Source organism: Ovis aries, chromosome X (assembly GCF_016772045.2).
Source record: "Ovis aries strain OAR_USU_Benz2616 breed Rambouillet chromosome X, ARS-UI_Ramb_v3.0, whole genome shotgun sequence".
Lineage (NCBI taxonomy): Eukaryota > Metazoa > Chordata > Mammalia > Artiodactyla > Bovidae > Ovis > Ovis aries.
In genome coordinates this window covers 58745929-58756428 of record NC_056080.1, presented here as the reverse complement: position 1 = coordinate 58756428, position 10500 = coordinate 58745929, and the positions used below count along the sequence as shown (strand labels likewise).

Below are 10500 nucleotides of genomic sequence, written 5' to 3'. Positions count from 1 at the left end.
TACAGAAGTGACACTCTGCCACAAAGACTCAAGTCCTCCAGAGAAACCACAGATCTTAACCAGCTCCACAACCTCTCCTGCTTCTATTCCCTTTCTCCCTGCTTTAGTCCCTGGAGCTTTCCAGTTCTTGCCAAAGGCGGGGCTTTTTCACTATTCACCCACCCTTTCCCAACTCCTCCCCTACTCTCCCTGTCAGGGGTGAAACTTCTTTGTGTAGCCACGCCTAGACACTGCAGTGATCCAATAGCTGCTTCATGAGGGCGGGGAAGTAGGCAGTAGCCTGAAAGGAAAGAGAATAAGATCTGGCTGTTGTTGCTGCACATATGAAATGAGTCAGAGCAGAGCTTTGACTGTCATGGATTTCATCTACTGAGTGTGTGGTATGGATGCTGGGGGCTGAGAAGTGGGGGCTTGGTGGGATATTTGGCCCGTGCTGAGGTACATTTGTCCAAGAATTCTGTTGCTGGAGCAAGATCCATCCATCCATTCATTTACAGGGTAAGTGTGGAACACTCTCTGGCATGGCAAGGTGGTTGAGATTTGTGGAGCATAGATATGGGAGTTCAGGATCATGTTAGGATGGTCCTGCTAAGATGCTACCAAGTCAGAATTACTGGGAAGGTGTCCTGTGGCAGTCTGTCTACCCACCCATCTGTATTCAGAAAGTGCTGTGTAAGATGCCAGGGACCTGCACTAATACCCTGATGACCTTGGTGAGCCAGTTCCCCTGGGTAGGCTTTTACTGCACCCCTATGTCCTTTGGAAACATGCCTGGACCATCCAACCACCCTATCTGCAGTTGGGAGATAAGGAAGAGAAAGAGTCTAGGAGCTTAGGGAAGGGAGGGAGGAGTCGGATCATATTTGTAAAGCATCCCGAAGGAAGTTGAGCTGCTGGCCTACCCACGTGGCCCCTGGGCAAGTCGGGGCTTGTGTAAAGAGCTTGTAGGCTCTATTTGGGGGCTTTCAGTTTTCACCCTCACCCACCAGGCTGGGTTTCACTTGATCCTTCATTCCTGGAAACTGAGCCCAGGGCAGTGATATTTTGATCCTGCCTTATCTCAAACATTGGCCAAGGCTAAGGCAGCTGTGAGAACTGGGGGACAAGAAAAGACCTGCCAGGAAACTACGCTGGGGAAGCAGAGACTGCAAGATCTGATTTAGATAGATGTTGGCAGTTTTGACCAATATCACACGATGCAGGGTGGCTAAGGCAGGAAAGTTTGGGTTATCTTCCCCTACACAATTATTCAGTCCCTTCCTTCACCCCATCATACCTCCAATTCAACATAACAGACTCACTGAGCACCTACTCTGTGCCACACTGTATGAGACAGACATATGCCTAAAGACATAGTCTGTGCCCACTAGCACCTCGTCATGGGTATAAGAGCAATTAAATAAGATAAGCTTTAAAGATCCTGTCAGAATGTTTTGATATTGTCAGATAAGGATCACATCTAGTTGAGCCAGAGAAAATCAGAAAAGGTTTTTGGATTTTTTTTTTAACTTTTTAGCACCTTTCAGAGCTGCAAAGCCAGACTACTTGAACTCAAATCCCATCCCTACCATTTATTAACTTGTGTGACATTGATCAAGCATAATTACTACACCCTCTCTGAATTCTGTTTTAATCTAGGCTAAAGCCATAGATAATAATAGAGCTTACTTTATTAAATGTCTGTGAGGATTAAATTAGATAATCCGTGTGAAATAATTGCACGCACTTAGCACAGTGGCTGGACCAAAATAAGCACTTTATAAACGTTAACTATTATTATTTATGATGAGCCATGAAACACAGATAGGATTTCAACAGGTGGAAACAGGACAGACAGCAGTCCAAGCAGAGAAAAAAACAAGAACAACTGTTTGGAGTCAGGGAAGCTCTGGGCTTGTGAAAAGAACACCAGCTGAACTGGATTTTAGATTACAATTAGGTGGAAAATGGAAGTTAAAGTTGCCATGGTAGATTGATGACAAACCATGGAAGACTTTTGAAGGCTAGATTTTCTCTTTAATTCATCATACTTTGGAAAATCATTGAAAGTTTCTGAGCTAAAGAAAAAAGACAAATCTGTGTTTCAGGAAGAATAATCTGGTAAACATGAGTTACCTTAACTGGAATAGGAAAACGTGAGAGGTAGATAAACCAGATGCAGAAAGGGAATGAGACCCTGGAGGTGGTGACTATGGGAATGGAAAGGGGGCAATGAATTTAACAAGACATCACAGAAGATGAATCTGCAGAATTTGGAAGTTGACAAATTACATGAGATTGAAAAAAGAAGAATGAGAGAATCAATATCTTTTGGGGTTGGTTTAGACTTTAAAAGGTTGTGTATTCCACTAATTCCATCCATTTTTGTGGATGGTACAAACAGAAAGGGTATCCACTTTCTGAGTTAAACACAGCTTATTAAAGTTCTGGGTCTGCTACTTACCTGCTGTTTGTGATCCTAAGCATATCTATTATTCCTTATTTCCAACCAGGATCAAAACAGTACTCATAGGACATTTAGAAATAGGTCCTGGGAGTGTGATTTTTGTACACAAGGAATGAAGTACTACTGTATTTAATGCCAACCAGTTTGATACAGCAAAGCGTTTTTCCTACTACCCACTTATTATGAGGTAGCAAGCCCACTGAGAAATATGAATTTCTCCAAAACTGTTTAGAGGGAGAATAGTGTCCGTATCATAGGTTTGTTGAAAGGATTAAAAGAAGTAACCCTTGTAAAATGTCTAGCATGATATCTGATGCATAGTAGGTTTTTATGAATCATAATTTTCTTTCACTCCAATTTACTACACCTTATAAAATCTTTGCTAGTTTCTGCCTGAATATTTTCAGAGGGAATGTACTTACTAATCTCTGAGAGAGTCCATTCCCTTCATAGGAAGCCCTGACTCTGCAAAAGTTCTTCCTTTTGTTAAGCTAAACTCAGGCTTCCTGTGGCTTCCAGAGGTTCTAGTCATTCTCTCTGGGGCCACTCAGAGAAGTCTGCTCAGTCTCTTCAGGATAGTTCCTCAAAGATCTGAAAACCAAAGACAAGATTCTCATTCATCTTTCATTCGCAGGTCAAAAACTCTTCCATCCTTACTCTTATAGCATGCTGTCAAGTCAAATTAGTCTCTGGGATTTTAAGCTATATAAGTTGGGGGGGTGGTGGTACCTTCAAAGTGATGGGAAACACTAAAAGGAACATGATGGATGAATGTGACAAGTTCCTTTGTAATTTATTATTTCTTAAATTCCCACTATGCGCCACATACTTTCAAATACATGATACCGCTGACTACTTACCCCTAGGGAAAGTCCAGGTTTTCTGGTCTTAATTGTACAGGTGGCCAAATAGGCCCAAAGAAAATGAAACTTGCTAGAAATCGAGTTAGTAAGTGTCTGAGCAAAAACTGGAAACCAGATTTTTCTTACTCCAAGGTCAGTTTTGCTTTGTTTTGTTTTAATTTTGACACTAGATCCTAAATTTGGAGGCTTCAAATTCTAGTCCTGGCTCTGCCACTGACTGGCTATGTAAATGAGGAGAAATTCTATACTTTCTAGATGAGCCTCAGTCTCCCCGTCTGGATCATCAAGGGAATGAGGTTAGGTTGTCTTAAAGAATCCTTTTGAGATTCCACGACAATGTTTTCAATTATTTGATGGTTTGAAGTTTTAGCCAGTTACCAAAGATGAGAGGAAAAAAAAAAAAACCATGATGAACTGACGTGCCTGCCTATTACTAAAGGAGTTCAAGTAGATATGGATGGCATTTCTTTATTGAGCAACAGACATTTGGGAATAAGATGACTTTTGAATTTCCATCTAACTCTAAGATTGTATGATACTAAACATTGTTTGATAGGATGTGCATTTACATATGAGATCATGAACTTCTTGTTATATCAGTTTCACCTTTTCCCCACTATCCCACCACCTATCTTTTCCTTAGGCAGCCTAAAAAATAAAAGTCAAGTAATATTTTGGCATCAATATCTCATCCTGTACAGACAGGCTTCACTGTATGGACTGATTCTCCCATTCATATTGTGAGGATAAATAGCCCTGAGCTGTGCTTGCAAATGTTTATCAGTTTGTATGTCTGTTTCCTTAGGATATTTCTGGCCTGTGAGGAAGAGATAGTGCATATGATAGAATTTATATTGCTTTGTGAGAAAAAGCACTGTTCTTGTTGACATCTTCAGAGAGATACAGCTATTCCAGATAGTCTGGTAAATTGGACAGGGTGGTGAGAATATGGGGCAAGACCAAAGAACATTAATAAAAATCAGAAATGAGAGCACTTGAATGAGTTTTATCGAGTTCCTAACCCTGTAAAAAAATCATACCACAAATCCAGTTTTCGCTGGGAGAACTCAGTCAAGAGTATATCCTCTTTGGGAAGTCACATAGTACTGCTGGTGGGGTGTGTGTGTGCGTACATGCATGTGCATGCTCAGTCAATTCAGCTGTGTCTGATTCTTTGCAACCCTATGGACTGTAGCCTGCTAGGCTTCTCTGTCCATGGGGATTCTCCAGGTAAGAATACTGGAGTGAGTTGCCACACCCTCCTCCAGGGGATCTTCCTGACCCAGGGATCAAACCCATGTCTCTTAAGTCTCCTGCATTGGCAGGTGGGGTTTTTTGTTTGTTTGTTTGTTTTATCACTAGCACCACCTGGGAAGCCTACTGCTGGTGATGTAAGTAGCTTTTAATGATACCAGAATTTCATAGTATCCTGTGTTGGTCATTATGTGAATGTGACTCCCTTTGGCTAGGGACACCGGGGAACAAAAGCAGTGGTTTGGGGTATTGGTTGTTTGTCTGGCCTGTGGCCTCTCTTCAATGACCTTTGCTCCCAACCTCTGGGTGGAATAGAAACAACACTCATAGCAACCCTCATATGTGTAGCACAATTTGGAGTTTCCAGAGCACTTTCACATACATTATCTCATTTATCCCTTGAATATCATCCAGGTTAGTTTTTGTACCCTTGCGCATACTTGGGAAAACTGTTTTGGCAATCATTAATGTTTTCCTAATATGCTGGGAAAGATTGAGGACAGAAGGAGTAGAGGATGACAGAGGATGAGATGGTTGGATGGCGTCACCGACTCAATGGACATGAATTTGGGTGAACACCAGGAGTTGGTGATGGACAGGGAGGCCTGGTGTGCTGCGATTCATGGGGTCGCAAAGAGTCAGACATGACTGAGCAACTGAACTGAACTGAACTGGATATGTTTCATAATCAACCCAAAGATGGCTGGTCTTAATTATATCACCATATTCCTAGCTACACTGTTCTCTTCCCCACTCCCTTTAACAATTTTTTCAGCAGTTCCCAGACACTAATCATATATTTATATACTTTTAAGCATCCCTCCCCTCAATTTAGAATCTTTTAAGTTATGTTTGTCTTTTTTAGATTTGTGCTTTTCTATTGTGGATGTGTGTATTTTCACATGTTTTGAAAGAGAAAGATTTTAACTCACATGGTTAACATTTGCTTTTGGCTGAATTAGAATTGCCCCATTGGATATTAATTCTATCTGTACAGTGACAATTGTTTTTAATAAAATTTTCTTTTATTTTTCTACCCCAACATCTTTATTCTTGCTGAGTCATTATCTGTTGCTCTGTACACTGGAATAAAAAACAAGGTAAATATTTGTGACATCTTGAACTTTGTTAGCTCTTTTTATTCTCCTCTGTTGATATACTAATCAACAGTACTGGACCAAACATTGCTATCACTAACAGTTGAAATACTTCAACCACTTTGTAAATGAAAAGAGAAGCTTGATAAAAACTGTAACAACCACCTGTGGTCTCTGAATTATTTCTATTCCATGCACATATTGTGATATATTTGAATATTAAAAGACAATCTACTTTTGTCGCATACTGATGCTCCTTCACCTACCTGTACCAACAGCTGACACTATTGCTTATCTATTACTTCTTAAAACTTTGTCTTGTACTATCCCATCCAGGTTCTATTCTTTCTTCCCTGGATTCCCCTTCTTGGTTGCTGCTGGCTATTCTTCTTCTTCCAGCTTCAAATACGGATGTCCATTAGTGTTTCGTTCTTAACATTTTTCTTAGCTCATCAAGCCTCTGTTGTGATTTACTTAGGCCAATGTTGCTTAACCCTCCAAAAGTTTGTTTTTTTATTTAATTTATCTAAGGTTTAAGTATGTTTTAAAAGTGAAAGTGTTAGTTGCTCAGTTGTGTCCGACTCTTTCTGACCCATGGACTGTTGTCTGCCAGGCTCCTCTGTCTGTGGAATTCTCCAGGTAAGAACACTAGAGCATATAGCCATTCCCTTCCCCAGGGAATCTTCCTGACCCAGGGATCAAACCTAGGTTTCCTGCATTGCAGGCAGACTCTTTACCATCTGAGCCAACAGAGAAGCCCTATGTTTTAAAGTACCCCAGATAATTCTGATGTGCATCCATGAACTGAGCTGGTATTTTTATGCATTTGACTTATTTCTAGCCCTAACTTATGTTCTACATATGTTAATTGCCTGTTGGGCACCACCACTAACATTTTCCTTTGTTCACTCCAACTTTCCAAACTTAAAACAACTCAATATTAAGTATGTTGTTGTTTGTTTGTTTGTTTGTTTGTTTGTGTAACTAAAAAGGAACTCCCCTTTCACACTCTTTGTGGTCCCGAGGATATCCTGGCTTCCCAGGCAGAAACCTTTAGAATCTTCTCTGACTTATGTCTTTCTCCCGATTCTCACGTCCATGTAATTGTAGGGTCCGATGGACTTTCCTTGTAAGATCCGTATCTCCCATCATCACTTCCTTTTTGCTCCTATTGCTACCATCTTTATCCTGGCCCTTATCTACTAGGGATTGAGCAGAAAACCTATCTAGTCATTCTTTAAAGAACAGATGAATGTTCAGAAAATATTTTTGTCCCTATAAGATTACTGAGGAAATAGTAAATTTAAGTGACAGCCTGGGAGGACCTCCATTCCCTATTTTAGAGTTCAATACTGCCTTGGAAAGCATGTCATAATCATAAGTCTTAAATTACCTGTGAAACGAATCACCAGTCCGGGTTCGATGCATGATACTGGATACTTGGGGCTGGTGCAATGGGACGACCCAGAGGGGTGGTACGGGGAGGGAGGGGGGAGGGGGGTTTAGGATGGGGAATTCATGTATACCTGTGGTGGATTCATGTTGATGTATGGCAAAACCAATACAATATTGTGAAGTAATTAACCTCCAATTAAAATAAATAAATTTATATTTAAAAAATAATAAAAAAAAGAAAACCACAATGTTATATACCTGAAAAAACCATTACCTGTGAATCCTGGCTTTGTTTAATGCTAGTTAAAGAAATTTCAATTCAGTTAAGGTGCTCAGTCATGTCCGACTCTTTGCAACCTCAAGGACTGCAGCAGGCCAAGCTTCCCTGTCCATCACCAACTCCCAGAGCTTGTTCAAACTCATATCCATTGAGTCGGTGATACCACCCAACCATCTCATCCTCTGTCGTCCCCTTCTCCTCCCGCCTTCAATCTTTCCCAGCATCAGAGTCTTTTCCAATGAGTCAGTTCTTCCCATCAGGTGGCCAAAGTACTGGAGTTTCAGATTCAGCATCAGTCCTTCCAATGAATGCTCAGGACTGATTTCCTTTAGGATTAACTAGTTTGACCTCCTTGCAGTCCAAGGGACTCTCAAGAGTCTTCTCCAACACCACAGTTCAAAAGCATCTATTCTTCAGTGTTCAGCTTTCTTTATAGTCACATCCATACATGACTACTGGAAAAACCATAGCTTTGATTAGACAGAATTTGTTGGCAAAGTAATGTCTCTGCTTTTTAATATGCTATCTAGGTTGATCATAACTTTTCTTCCAAGGAGCAAGTGTCTTTTAATTTCATGGCTGCACTCACCATCTTTAGTGATTTTGGAGCCCCCCAGAATAAAGTCTCTCACTGTTTCCAGTGTTTCTCAATCTACTTGCCATGAAGTGATGGGACCGAATGCCATGATCTTAGTTTTCTAAATGTTGAGTTCTAAACCAACTTTTTCACTCTCCTCTTTCACTCTCATCAAGAGACTCTCTAGTTCTTCACTTTCTGCCTTAAGGGTGGTATCATTTACATATCTGAGGTTATTGATATTTCTCCCAGCAATCTTGATTCCAGCTTGTACTTCATCCAGCCCGGCATTTTGCATCATATACTCTCCTTATAAGTTAAATAAGTTAAATAATACATATAAGTTAAATAAGCAGGGTGACAATATACAGCCTTGACATACTCCTTTCCTGATTTGGAACCAGTCTGTTGTTCCATGTCCATTTCTAACTGTTGCTTCTTGACCTGCATACAGATTTCTCAGGAGGCAGGTAAGGTGGTCTGGTATTCCCATCTCTTTAGGAATTTTCCACAATTTCTTATGATCCACACAATCAAAGTCTTTGGTGTAGTTAATAAAGCAGAAGTAGATTTTTTTTTTTGGAACTCTCTTGCTTTTTTAATGATTCAACAATTTGATGGATCAACAATTGCCAACGATTTGTTGGCAATTTGATCTCTGGTTCCTCTGCCTTTTCTAAATCCAGCTTGAAAATCTGTAAGTTCACAGTTCACATACCCTAGAAGCCTGGCTTGGAGAATTTTGAGCATTACTTTGCTAGCATGTGAGATGAGTACAATTGTGTGGTAGTTTGAACATTCTTTGGCATTGCTCTTCTTTGTGTTTGAAATGAAAACTGACCTTTTCCAGTCCTATGACCACTGCTGAGTTTTCCAAAATTGCTGGCATACTTAGTGCAGAACTTTCACAGCATCATCTTTTAGGATTTGAAATAGCTCAACTGGAATTCCATCACTTCTACTAGCTTTGTTCATAGTGATGTTTCCTAAGGCCCACATGACTTCACATTCCAGGATGTCTGGCTCTAGGTGAGTGATCACACCATCTTGGTCATCTGGGTCATGAAGATCTTTTTTGTATGGTTCTTGGTGTATTTGAGGTACTTTTTTTCTCTTTAAGCCTCTGTTTTAAAAATCCATTAATTGGTGATAACAATGCATGGCTTATTCTCAGAGTTATTGGAAGAAACTATTGAGCTAACTGGTGTGAAACCCTTTCCAATTGTGAAACCGTTCACTAGGCCAGAAGATTGTTAACATTTTTTGTAAATATTTTACCATTCACTCATCCAGCAAATATTTATTTAGTGCCTACTGTATGCCAGGTATGTTCTAGGCATAGGGGATGAAGTAATAAACACAACGACCATGATCTCATGGTGCTTACATTTTAGTTGGGTTAAAAATAAGCAATAAATAAACAAATAAATAAGATATAAAATGTGTTAGATGGTCATAAGTGCAATTGAGCATAATGAAACAGGAGAAAGACATAGGGAATATGATGGGAAGTTGAAGTTTTAATAGGGTGGTTAGAAAAGCCTCCCTAAGAAGATATTATAAGATCAAAGAACTGAAGAAGGTGAGGAAAGTAGCAATGTAGATATCTAGGGGAACACAATCCTGACTAAGGGAACAGTGAGTGTGAAAGGCCTTAAGGTGGGAGTATTTTCAGGTTAGTTTCAGGAAGAGCAAGGAGATTGGCATGGTTTGAGTTAAGAGAATATTAGGAAGAAGAGTAGATTATGGGATCAAAGAGGTGATGAGGAGGTAGGAAGATCACCTAAAGCCTCATTGGCCATTATGAGGACTTTAGTTTTATTGAGTAGGGAAAGCCATCAATGAATTTTGAGGTTGGAAGTGACATGGTTTAACATGTTTTAAAAGAATCATTCCACCCTCAGCCAATGTCACACTATCACTTATTCTTTCCAGAAAAAAATGAGTAGGCCTCAAGTTACTCCCTCATCAACTTCCCTCTAAATGTGATGGAACATAAAGTCCTTTTTATGACTGCATCTAATATTCAGGCAAAATGTACAAGAGCCAAAAAGAGCCTTAAAACAATTATTTTCAGGGAATTCCTTGACTATCCACTGGTTAGGATTCTGAACTTCCACTGCTGGAGGCCTGGGTTTGATCCCTGGTTGGGGAACTCAGATCGCACAAGGTGAGTTAAGGAACCAAAACAGAAAAAAACAAACAATGACTTTCAAAGTTGGCCAATTATACAGAGTGAAGTAAGCCAGAAAGAAAAACACCAATACAGTATACTAACACGTATATATGGAATTTAGAAAGATGGCAATAGTGACCCTGTATGCAAGACAGCAAAAAAGACACAGATGTGTATAGCGGACTTTTGGACTCAGAGGGAGAGAGAGAGGGTGGGATGATTGGGGAGAATGGTATTGAAACATGTATACTATCATGTAAGAATCGAATCACCAGTCTATGTCCAATGCAGGATACAGCATGCTTGGGGCTGGTGCACGAGGATGACCCAGAGGGATGTTGTGGGGAGGGAGGTGGGAGGGGGATTCATGTTTGGGATCGCATGTACACCCGTGGTGGATTCATGTCAATGT

At 40.3% G+C, this 10500-nt stretch overlaps 1 protein-coding gene across 1 annotated transcript in view; it reads left to right on the top strand.

Annotated features, from left to right (window-relative positions):
• The first annotated feature begins 325 nt into the window (after nt 1-325).
• EDA2R (ectodysplasin A2 receptor) overlaps nt 326-10500 on the top strand; it is a 103240-nt gene continuing 93065 nt past the window's right edge. Inside the window, exon 1 of the mRNA XM_012106827.5 lies at nt 326-498. The gene's annotated coding sequence lies outside the window, so the exon portion shown is untranslated. The remainder of the gene's footprint in view (nt 499-10500) is intronic.